The sequence below is a fragment of the Anopheles arabiensis genome, chromosome 3 (assembly GCF_016920715.1).
Source record: "Anopheles arabiensis isolate DONGOLA chromosome 3, AaraD3, whole genome shotgun sequence".
Taxonomy (NCBI): domain Eukaryota; kingdom Metazoa; phylum Arthropoda; class Insecta; order Diptera; family Culicidae; genus Anopheles; species Anopheles arabiensis.
In genome coordinates, this window is record NC_053518.1 from 2,338,856 (window position 1) to 2,352,238 (window position 13,383).

Sequence of the window (13,383 nt, forward strand, 5' to 3'; positions counted from 1 at the left end):
CGTCCACCAAAGGGAATGTGCTTTTTTTTCAACCACATTTCGCTAAGCTTACTCCTGCTGCCATCCGTAGCCTTTTTCGCGAGGTTACTCCCCATGGGCATGTACCAAGAATCGTACCCCACTGGAGACATGATGGTTCAAGGATATTTTTCCGCAACCGACAGCTGCCCCTAGAGAGAGCGTGCCAGAGGAAACACAAAATTGTCACAAATGGTTCCACTGGCTAATTACAGCATGCTTGGAAAAGCTCTTTTCCCTTTAGCGGAAATCCCCAAACCCCACAAAGCAAGACAAACCCGGGGGACGAACGTTGTACGCCTCTTTCTCCCTTTACTGTCGATAGTCCCGGAGACGCCTGGATAGCATCTTTGACACAGAAACAAAACCCAAACCTAGGCAATATGTTTAACCCATCAGGCACAACGCGCCCGAAAGCAGAAGGCCCGAAAAATGAAGCGAAAAACTTTCGCCCCCAAAACTGGTCAAACCAGTTCGCAGAAAGCTATCACAAACAGGCGCCCCCAGAATGTGATGGTTTAATTATGGTGTTATTTTTAATTAAAACCCTGCGCCCAGGCCTAAAGGGTTGGCCCTCACTTCTAGGGAGCGTCACTGTAAATGGCAGTTGGGAAAAATGTTCGTAGCCTACTACTATTAGTACTACTACTTCACAAAAAGCCTACCCCCTTCATGAAAGCTTTCTCGGGGAAGTCTCCCGAAGGGTCACTTTGAGAGACGATAAATTCCCTTTTCTGCAACGGATCGGCCAGGGCGCGTGGCACTAGGTGATAATTTGTTTTGCTAACTAAATTAAAAGTGGAATGTAGATTTATTCGAGACGCTATTAAATTATGAGCACCGACGGCAGGGTGGAGCTTTTGTTCTAGCTACTGCGCTTGTACAGGCAGCTCTGCTCTTTCCCTCGGGTCCCATTAATTGGACAAAGAATTATACTTTCTTTTGAGGCAATTTGTTGGGCTTGGGAAAGCGTTCATTGGATTGATTAAGAAGGGTCTGAATTATTTGTTCCTTAGTTTGCTCAAAATTGTCCTGAAATATTCACGGTTAACTTTTATAGCCGCAAAACCCTACCTTCACACAATGTATCCCCTCTTGAAACTGAACATTCTTTTCAATGTCCTCTTTTTACGATTTCCATTTTCCGCATTAATGCTGCACTAAAGTTTGCGCTCTGTTTTGCCACCGATACGGTTACGGGGTGTGTGCAACATGCTCATCGGATTTGCACTCCTTTGTCCCATCAGCTCGAGACAATGAAGTGCAACAAACTTTCCTGCAGGTGTAGCTCCTGCTCCTGGGATATGTGCCATCGCTAGCAAACATCCTAACATTTTAGCATCAACTTCATTTGCCTTTTTCGAAACAAAGTTGCTGCATTTCTGCTCGGTTTTCGGAAAAGTTTTCGTTCCAATTTAACTCTTCGCCTGTTTGCTTTTGCACTACATTTATGGACGCGAGATGCTAAAAATGGCGCTTTCTACACTGTAATCCAACCCTGCAAACCTCCAATGCCGATCGATCGACTTACACTTACAGCTTAACGGTTGATCTCTAACCTACAGTGATTTTTACATTTACCAGCTCGTCTCTACCTCGACTTACCTCACAAAAAGTCGAGGTCCCAAAACCCGGAGCAAACATCCCGTAAAAACCCATTCAACGGGTTCTATCGTCACACTAAAATGACCGACCGTTCCCCTTGTAGTAGGTTCAATTCTCTGATCCCAGCTCCGTGTTTGCCAGTTCGTTATCCTTTTGCGTTGAACTGATTTGGCCTCATTCTTTTTTTTTCTTGGTGCACTGAACCGATTCGAACAACAACAATGTTGATGATGTGGAAAGCTCGTGCAAATACTCGTTGTTGGTAGAGCGTAAATGGTGCGCGTAGATGGAGATCGAAATCCATTTTGAGTTCTTTATTACAAATTCTTCTCGGAATGCTCGGACCAACCCAGAGAGCGACGGTGACGAGGTAAACAAACACAAGAAGAAGAAGAAAACACACACAGCAGCTTGAAGCTTGAGGATTATCGGGACAGAAGGTGGATATTTTCTGCTGTCCTCGAATGGAATGTAGAATGGTGCAGAGGAAGTGTGAAGGTGGGGGGGAGTAAATAAATATTCAAATAACCTCAGCCACACCTTGCCACACCATTGTCAGGGTGTGCTTCTTTCTCCGAGACCGAGGATTTGGTACCGAAGGTGCTTGTGTCAATAATCATTGGCAGGTTCAAGCTGCTGCTGGCTGTTGGCTGTTTGGCTGTTGGTGTGGCTTAGGAAAATCAGTATACCAATTTGTCACCTGGCCGCATGCCTCCGTGGCCTAATTTAATTTCAACTTTCGCATTCTAAAATGTAACCAATGCGATGCTTGAACGAACAAGTGTTGCATATTGTGGGTTTTTTTTTTTGAAAAGAAAATAGTCTTTTTTAGGGGATTTATGTTCAAATTAAAACTGATATAACTGGTATAAAAACAGCCCAAGGAGAAAAAACAGCAATTGTGGACTGAGTATTTGATTCTTTCCCTACTAACCAGTCCTTCCCACTAGTTGCATCTAATCCAAAGGTTGGGAAGCCTATGCAGACGGAAGGGGGTGTTTGGCTTGGAGATCCAGGGGCTCTGTCCTATTTCGGATGTTGGAATTATACCTCTTAACTCCAAGAGCTTCTGCGTTTGATACTATCTTTATTGAAAATATGGCCTACATTAACACTAAATTTGTCCTTACACGTTTACCAGAATATCCGTTTGGACTGGATAATTCGTGTTTCCAGAAAGTTCTTATTTTGACGTGGGAGGATAAACAATGGTTACTAGGATCAGATTGGTGAAAAAATAAATTTAGAATCGCGTGTGTTACAATGCCCGTCATGGGTTCAAGTCCAGAATGGACCGTCCCCCCGTAGCAAGGATTGACTATCCGGCTACGTGGTAATGAATTAAGTCTCGAAAGCCTGCATAGGCCGGCATGAGTGTTTGTAGGACGTTACGCCAAATAGAAGAAGAAGAAGCTTGACCAAGTATAATGATTCTTAAAACCATTCCCTTCTCTTCCCCAATTCCTCTTCTCCAGCACTTCAGCAGGATGTTTACAGCGCGAATTAACATGTAAATCTAATAAAGCTCCCTATTGCACATCACTCTGTTATGCTTGCTATCGAATAATACACCCGCTTCATGTTCTGCTCGACCATGCTACAGCTACTGAGGAAAGCGTGGGTCCCCTTTTCTCCACTTCAGCTTTGCCAACAATGCCACAAAGCACCAAGTTTGAGAAAAAACATGTAACACAATAATCCCAATCAGACACGGCCACAGTGTCAACTTTGACTCAAATTGACTTCGAAGCTGTCGAAGAAGGCACAGCAGTCGCCGTACAACGCCGCCATTGTAATACACCGTCTCGCATTGCGGTGTGACGCTGCCCGCTCCTTCCTCCTTAGTTCAAGGATAATGTCCCGTTCGCCGAAAGCAAACCATTACGCCGAAAAGTTCACCGTCCAGCCGAAGAAGAGTGTTTGCAGCATTTGCTAGACGCAGGGCGATTTTTGAGTGCGAATCTTGCAACAAAGAGAAACGAAGCACGAAAAAGCAAGGTGCACAAAACCCTCCCCCAAATACTTAAACTGTGCTTTGACACGGATGACCTGACCCTCCCCCCCCCCCCCCCATACAACGCGAAGGCTCACCCCAAAAGCGAAAACCAAACATCAAAACCCGATCGAAGCCGTGCTTTCTGCACGATTGCACCCCAAAGGGAAGCTTCAATCATCCCTGACCGACGGATCCTTCGGAGATCTTTCGGAGTAGTAAAAAAAACACACATGAAAATAAGAAATAAAGTGTCTACAGTGTCTACAGAGCAACTTCAAAGGCAAGATTACAAGATCTGAGATCGAAGCTGGAAGCAGAAGCAGAGGTAGAGGAAACTTTCCTTTATAAACCATTCACGTTTATGATTAAACTAATTTTCCTACCGTTACCCGGTGCGCCGGTTCGAGTGCTCTGCATACAAGATTTTCCCTTGTTTCTTCTACTTCTTTGTTGTTTTTTGCTACTGCTCTCCAAACACTTGAGACATCCCTTCTCAGACCTCAAAACCATCCACTGCGGGGATACAACGAAGCTGTGTAAAGACATTTACTTGTGCGCACCAAAGCACAACGCCCGTCGCCCTGTTGGTCTGGATGATCCAGTTTGGTAGTTGTTGCTGTTGTAGTGTTAGAGAGGAACATTTTACAAAATGACCCTCCCCCCTCTCCTCAACGTTATGGGAGAAGGGGGGAGAGGAAACTTTTACCTTCCAGCCATCGTTTTTCATCGCTCAATCTCCCATCTTTAGCCGAGTTTTGCCACCCGGGAATGGTTCCGGCTGGACCAAAGTTCTAGCCGCTTCTTTCAACCGCTCAGAAGTTCTGTTTTCTTTTTATCTTTTTTTTTTTGCAAAAATTTGAACTTCGGTAATATCGTCGATTAAGAGTGGGCCAACTTGTGTCCATCTCATTTGCATGCTTCGCAGTACGTCGCCGCAACGCGCCGGCGAAGGTCAGGAAGCGGTAAAGCTCAACATGCCGTACCGTATCGGCCGAGCTTTTTCACCCAAACGTCACCTTAACACTCGGTTGTGAAGGGGAAAGCGGTTAAGGGAAAGTGTATTGATAGTTTGGTCCTCCCAAGAAAGTCTTGTACGAGGCAGATTATATGCGAGAGGCGAAAACCGTTCCCTGTATACCTGCGCACTCGGCACCGCCATTGGCACAGGGCAAACAATTTGCATAGATTTTCCCCGTTTTCCTGCCACTTTGCTGCGCTTGTTATGTAGAGTATAGTTTGGGCGTAAAACACTAACCGCTATCGTGCTTTGGCCACGCAGCAAAACTAAACGAAAGTAATTTGTTTCGCCAGAGTGTTGCTTTGGATTAGGTTCATTATGCAAGAAGGGGGGAAAAAGGAAAAACTTTAATAATCCTACGATCGTTTTTAGAACACAGAGAGTTTCACAGAGAATAAATTAAGAAAAAATAGGTCTATTTTTGTCCTACGTGAATGATGGCTTCATTAGAGGCACCTCCACAGTGCCTAGCCAAGTGCCGGCTGAAAGAGTGCTGACTTGACAAACTAATCTTTCTCCCCCCTCCGGCTGCGTGCTGAGACACCGAAATACTCCGCAAACATTAGGAAGTTGGGTGCAAATTCGGTAACTAAGTACACAGTACCGGAAAAAGACTTTTGACGTAATCATACAGATAAATTCGAATTAATTAAAACTTTTCCTTATGCCCTATTGCCCGGCTGCGTAGTGCGGAATAAGCATCCTCTGTGCATAATGAGAGGCGTCCTTCACCCCCCCTCCGACCATCACCATTTCCACCGTGTTACGAGTCATTCAGATGGAAAACTTCTCATTCGCTTCAAATCTCAAGCATTTCAACACACACACACCCATATGTGCGGATGGTTGAACAAACTTCCAAATAAAACGCAATAGATCTTCCCACACCTTCCTCATGCGCTGTACTCTCTCTATCTCTCTCCCAGCTACTAATCTCGGTACAAAGCCATTTCCATCCAGTCCCATACACAGTCTTCCATTAGCGCAGCGTTTTCTGCCCACGTGGCCCCAGACCCAGACGAGGCAGAAGGGGAACGGAGTCGTGCGGAGACAGCGAAAACTTCCTAATAAGCATTTACAAATGTAGAAATAACTAGAAAAGGCAGGTGAAAATTATGTGGCGAATGGATTGAGTGCATAAATCACTGCCTGGCTGCAGAACGGAAGAGGGACGCACACCACGCGTCAGCAAGCAATACCGCCCCCCCCCCCCATCTCGAGGTCCCAAACTTGGCGCATGATGGCGTGGCCAAAGTTTCCTGCTCCTGCACCGGGAAAGCATGGCAAAAGTGGGACAAATGGGAAGTTTTTCCTCGCTTTTGCGAATGATAAATTGGAGTTTGAGGAGTTATTAGATGGAAGCATACACGTGCACGCACGCACGCACGCACCCACGCACGATGATGATGATAATGATGGTACCATGGTTTGTGTAGTGCTTTGTGGCGTGAGGAACTGAATGCGCGACATTCGAGATGCTGCAATAGAAGCCGAAAAGACGTGTTATTTGTCAATTTATTTATATCACATCCCATTGTTGAAGGAAGAGATTGTTTTTTGACATTGCTTTGCAGTTTTGTTTTACTAAGAATAGCTGCTTATTGACCTCTTTTTCTAATCAATTGCAAACTACCATATCCTCTAATGCTCTTATGCCACTCTAAATAGCTTCCACATCTACTGTTACTTATTACTTCCTAGAAATTAATCTCAACAGTCAATTATGCTGACTCGGCGCAAATTTCATCCTCACATACACACGCACACACACATCCACCAAAGGCGGACTATCCCATTATTTGCATCCTACCTTCTTCGAACGCGCTTCGACTAATAAGCGCAACACACTGCGCATTTATGCATCTCCCGGTTGTGTAGCAACCAAACATCTCGTCCTGTAATTGCGATAATGTATCACAATACCCACTGCACATCACAGCAAGCCTCGATCTTACGGTAATAGCACACGGTACAACGGGGTCTGTGTCTGTGTGTGAGTAACATGTGTTCGGACACATCGGTGTCGGTGGTAAATTGCCGTACACGTGCGACCCACAATTTCCACAATTTCCCCCGTTGCAGTTGCAGATTAAGGATGCAAGGAGTTGCATTTCGCAGGAAGCGGAGCGAAATGAGACAAGTGAATTTTCAGCTATGCACGATATAAAGCAACACAATTGCATACAAGAAACTGCACTTTCATCATTTATTTCTGACGGGGACGGTTGTTTGGTTGGCAAAATGTGGCCGTGGATTTGCGCTCAATTCCTGTGCCAGGAGTATTGATGCTAATTGAATCACATGGCACATGAAAAGGTGTGTGTGTGCACTAGAGGATACGACACGAAAGTGGACAGAATGAAGTTGATCATTGTATGGCGTTGTATCGCAGTCGGTTCGAACAACAAGCAAAACTGCAGAGGAAACGGAGCATGAAACAATATTATAATGAGATTCATTTCCCTCTGTAATCGTTCTCAATTCTCACCCGCAGCTTTTGAGCAAGCCGAGCGAGGCATGCAAAGTGGATTAAACATTTACATCACAAAGCTTGCGGAACTAATCCAAAACCGAACGACAGGGCGCAAAAAGAAGCCGAGCTACAATATCAAATCACACCATTAATCTCATTCATTACCGCCATAAATCTGATTTGCGAGCGCGAAGAACTGTAAGCTCCAGGCGTACTAGAGGCTCCCGGCTCCCTGGCTCGGGCTTACTGGCCGGCTCACTCGCTGACTGACTGACTGACTGATGCCCTTCAGTTAGTAAATGTGAAATTTCAAACGACCATTCCCGCGTACAGCTTCAACCACGCTACATTATTTCACAGCCTAATGAATATCTAATGCCCAGCCGCGTGTCACCACAACGTCACGCAAGTTGTCAGGAGCTTTGCGAATGTGTCGGTACCACCTCCGTGGTACCCGCCGATGGCCCAGCGCAACGTGTCCACTGCCCAACATCACTTCCGGTAACTGGTTGGTCACCAGCGCGAATCGAAAGCATTTCAAGTGCATACACACACACACACTTTGACTTCGATAATACCCCCCGTGTCCCTTCCCCCTGAAACCCCTATGGCATGCATTGCGGTCAGTAGTGTGGTTCGTGGTGCGCGCAGGATGCCCCGCGAGCCCCATGACGAATGGTGCATTATTTATTATTCATCAAAAACTGGCTGAATGATGCAGATGCAAACCCATTTTACGGGGTCACAGGGAATCGGGGGATAAATCCAAAAGGCGAACATGCCGCTGCATCGTGTGCACATCGTCCGTATCATTTCAGCGTGATCTCTTGTCGATTTTACCAAGGCCCCAGCCTGCCTCACTCTCCCTGTTGGCCGACGAATCCTAATTATAAACTTTCTCTTGCACGCCTTCGGGCAATGGTTGCCCTTGCTCGTTCCCTTCCTTACTGTGTGAAATATTCAAATTAGACGGCGATGGCGGCAGTAACATCAGGGTACGGATTATCGATTATCGTACGGTTGTGTCAATCCGATTGCATTCGAAACGGCACCGATCAATATTTACTTTTCCATCAGTTTAATCGCACCAACCACGACGGTCAGCTCGGCGAGCGGAAGTCATAGCCGTTGCATTTTATACCACTGTATGGAAGGCGGAAATAGAGCCACTTCTATTATGCTACTGTCCCCATATCGAATCTAAATGAACCTGACTTGTTGTTGAATAGTCTGGTGCAATTCTAATGACAAATCTGCCAATTGTTAAGGTTTGTCTACATTGTCAAGGTGGCAAATGAACGTTTTTAGGGACCGTTTTTCCCACGTGGAGCCGCCTGGTGGTCCATTCAAGAACGCAGTTGTCCGTTCTTCGTCTCTGCGTATGCGTCGTTCCCGGTCTCTATTGGTGTACAGTGCACGCTTGATAGAGAGTGCATTATTGAATGACGTTTTGATGTGTGTTTTTTTCGAATGTGAATCATGAGTTGATTATTATATTTATCGTTTTATGGAGAATACTAATATTTTTTTTAAAAGAGGTATTTCAATTTCAAACACTTTTCGCTTCTTTTCACCAAACACTGTCTGATAACTGTGCGATTTATTGAGCGTGCACTGTACCCGTGTTGCTAACTGTGCTCTGCGAGTCGCTCTATTTTAAAACCCCTTTTTTCTTATTTGCATCATTCTATGGCATTAATAAATTAACAATAAATTTCAAACCATTTATGCAGCCGACCATTTTTGTTGCTTGGGTTTCTTGCTCTGCGCAAATGTCAAAGCAGCAATTTGACAACTCATCCCGACAACAACAGCCAGTGTGGCCAGATTATTTTGGCGGTTTTCGGTAGGCGCATCAAAATTTTATCGGTAGTTTTCGGTAGGTTAAAACTCGAAACTTAAAAGAAGTCAAGGCGAAAGAAGTGTTAAGCGGGATAAGAGGGGGTGCTAATGCGGAAAATGAAAGTTTCATCTCACGAGAATATGCATCCTTTATTTAGGATATGGATTAGAATTGGTTCAGCGGTTACACAAATGAAGATTTTTCTGAAGTGTCGATCTGAAAATTGGAATGGTAAGCCAAAGAAGGACTAAGATGCACATTTTTTTTGTGGTGACAAGTTAAGTGAATTCTAGCTAGTAGTTCGGGTGCGTCAGTCTCACCTAAAATTAGCTTAGACATAAATTTCTGCTGAGCTACTTCTCGTCTCTTTTCCAGCGTCTCTAACCCAAACAGTAAACACCTAGTTTCATAAGACGGACGAGGATCAAGATTGCGACACGGGGTAAAACGCAGGACAAAACGTGTAAACTTTCTCTGTACTGACTCCAGTTTTTTGGACCAAAAGCTGGATGAAGGAGACCATACTACAGGACAAGACTCAAGCAGTGGACGAACAAGAGACTTGTACAACATTAAAAGGCAGTGTGGGTCGGAAAATTCTCTCGATTGTCTGCGAATGAAACCTACCATTTTGTTGGCCTTGTCTAAAATATCGGAGTAGTGTTGATGAAAATTCAATTTACAGTCTAAGGTAATGCCTAAGTCCCTAAATGTCTGGCAGCGTTGCAGTATGGTTCCAGAAATATTATAGTTATGGGTTATGGGACAGACAGTTCGGTGGAACGACACACACATACATTTATCGACAGATATTACTAGGTCATTTTTCTCACACCAGTCGGAAAAGCAGTTCACAGAACTTTGCAGGGAGATAACATCGGATGCTTCACGGATTGGAAGGAATAGCTTAAGATCGTCAGCGTACAATAAACATTCAGAGTTGCTAACAGCCGAAGTAACCCCAAGTGCCACAAATCCACTAAACGACCACTAAACGGCTTCGAAACGACTCAAGTTCTCTACCTAAACGGAATATAGAAAGACTTCGTTTAGCAGACGGCTAACGACTCATGCATTCTAAAAATAGCGAAAAAGCTGGTGGCGCTCTCTGTTGGTGGGATACCCCAACCAGTTGAGCTTCATCGCTTGGAGGAGAGCTTTCTCATTTCCTCTGTACTGTTGTATGGTTTCGCATTGAAGTTATGCATCGCTAGAACTAGAACGGCGATACGATTGTTTAAATACTATACTCCAATGGATATCATCAGCACTGAAGCAAGTGAGATTTGAGTAATGGTCGTTGGTGTTGATACCCTCGTATCTTGACCACACGACCATTCATATAGATTGTTGCTCAGAAAGTTATAAGGCTATATAGGTCATGATAAGATGAAACTTGTCGAAACACATTGCAAGAAAAGGATAGCAATATAATGATGAGTTGTAATACGCCATCTATTGATCAAACCAATGAAGCTGTGGATCTTTCATTTTTTTCTATGGATATTCAATTTTCCAGTCGTTTAAGCTTAATCTGTGGCGCTTGGGACATCATTGAAAAAAAGTGAAAAGAGTAGTGGTCCCAGGTTGCTACCCTGTGGAACGCCAGAAGAGCTCTCAAACACGGTAGAAAAGAAGCAATCAACTTGTACGCGGTAGCTACGAGCTGTTAGGTAGGATCTAAACCACTCCACCATGGAAACAGAGAACCCAAGACGTTCTAGTTTATATATAGGTTCTAGTTTATTACAGTGGAGCGCCGTTTATCCGGGCTTCTCGGGACTTGACCTCGCCCGGATAAACGGCGCTCCACTGTATATATATATATATATATATATATATATATATATATATATATATATATATATATATATATATATATATATATATATATATATATATATATATATATATATATATATATATATATATATATACATCGGTATTTCTGGTCACTTTGCCCACAAGGGCAAGGCGAGCTTTTTGGCGGCCACCGTCGCAAAACGTCAAAACCGGCGTCGCATGTACTGCAAACCGACGTCGCCAGCGAGCGAAACTCGCAACGATTTTGAGGCGCTGGCGACGGTCGTTTTTGACGTTTGGCGACGGTTATTGACCTTTCGAGTGAGCTTTTGCCCTGCGGGCCAGTGTGGCCAGATTACATTGGCAGATTTCGGCAGGAGCACTGTTGAGAACGCAACCATTTAACCTTCGTTTCTAAGACCAAAAATACACCCTCATCTTTATGATCACCTACCCGGGAAGGTCATACATTTTGTATGGGAGTTTGAGGAAAACTTGTGATATTTTGGGAATGAGAAAATAACGTGTAGACGGTTGAACTTTCACTGTGCTAATGTTTATTCACTTGTCTGTTTGAGATCATTTGTACAATTCATTACATAGTTCAGTTAATCCTCATCTAGTTCCTTGTTTATATTGTAGCCTTCAAGTGTTGTCTGTTTCTAATCCCGTTACCATAATCCCATAATTCATGCCATAATATAATTCAAATCAATATATACATAGAAATTCAAACACTGCATAAAACTTTGTTCTTTCCAGTATAAAAAAGGGATTTTCCTAATTGTTGTGGACGTGCCGAGCCCTGGATTCGCCGTAGCAGTTGCGCTGCTGCTGGTCGACATCCAGAAATCGACACTGCGCTCACGCACACTAATACGCCGCACTTAGCGATGCGCGCTAAGTGTGTGCAGAGCGCACCTAACCCGAGGGAGTGTGTAACAGGCTACCGGCCGAGCAGGGCTCCCGGTAGGGCTCACGGTACGGCTTGTGCGCGCGGCCCCATACATTGTATTGTGTTTTGTATCATTCAATAGTGTAATAAATGTTGTAAAAAGTGCATACATAAAACTAATTATTTTTCATATACAGGCGATCCCCAAGATACAGCTAACTTCAAGCTTTCCTGAAAATTTGAAGTTATTTCAATAACTAAATCAGAAGATATGATCAATTTACCACGCAAAAGAGCTATTTCTCATACAAAATGTATGACCTACACGGGTAGGTGATCATAAAGATGGGGGTGTATTTTTGGTCATAGAAACAAAGGTTAAATGCAAAATTAGTTGATATATCAGGTGGGCTTATCCAGTGCAATTTGACGTCTAAAAACGAAAATAGGAAGAAACCCTGGTTTGACAGTTAGATCCATAACAAACTGGATGCTTTGATGAATTTTCTATGGACTCACTACTAACTTTATCAAAAATTTTCAAAATTTTACTCGATATTTGAGATATTTCGATGGTCTGTTGAACAGGAGCAAAGGACATATGCACTGGCACTCTGATAAATTCCTCACTTTCAGTATAAATTCATATTTGGTTTGCTTGGTACACTTCTCCTTGCTCGCTGACTGAACGGATTCAATAATCGTTTCCTATATATCCGATTTTGCTAGGGAACTGTGTTGTTCCCAAGCGCCACAGATTAAGCTTAAACGACTGGAAAATTGAATATCCATAGAAAAAAAAATGAAAGATCCACAGCTTCATTGGTTTGATCAATAGATGGCGTATTACAACTCATCATTATATTGCTATCCTTTTCTTGCAATGTGTTTCGACAAGTTTCATCTTATCATGACCAATATAGCCTTCTAAGTTTCTGAGCAACAATCTATATGAATGGTCGTGTGGTCAGATACACGGGTATCAACACCAACGACCATTACTCAAATTTCACTTTCTTCAGTGCTGGTGGTTTCCGTTGGAGTTTAGTATTTAAGCAATCGTATCGCCGTTCTAGTTCTAGCGATGCATAACTTCAATGCGAAACCATACAACAGTACAGAGGAGATGAGAAAGCTCTCCTCCAAGCGATGAAGCTCAACTGGTTGGGGTATCCCACCAACAGAGAGCGCCACCAGCTTTTTCGCTATTTTTAGAATGCATGAGTCGTTAGCCGTCTGCTAAACGAAGTCTGCTAAACTATATTCCGTTTAGGTAGAGAACTTGAGTCGTTTAGAAACCATTTATTGGTCGTTTAGTGTATTTGTGGCACTTGGGTTGTTATCCAGTAATCTTCAGATCATAATTTTATCCAAGAACTGGCCGTCGCGTAGGTTTTTTTGGCTTCTTTCTTTGTGCTACGCCTGAGCAAAACCACATACAATTTTTGCGAGATTTTGTTTAAACTTCAAGGCATACTAGATTTTGTTATGGAGCAAACCGTCAAATTGTGTGTCGATGTATTGGGGAGAAAGAACACCATAAGCCCACCTGATATATACACTCACTTTGGTTAAATGGTTGCGTTTTCAACAGAGCTCCTGCCGAAATCTGCCAATGTAATCTGGCCACACTGGCCCGCAGGGCAAAAGCTCACTCGAAAGGTCAATAACCATCGCCAAACGTCAAAAACGACCGTCGCCAGCGCCTCAAAATCGTTGCGAGTTTCGCTCG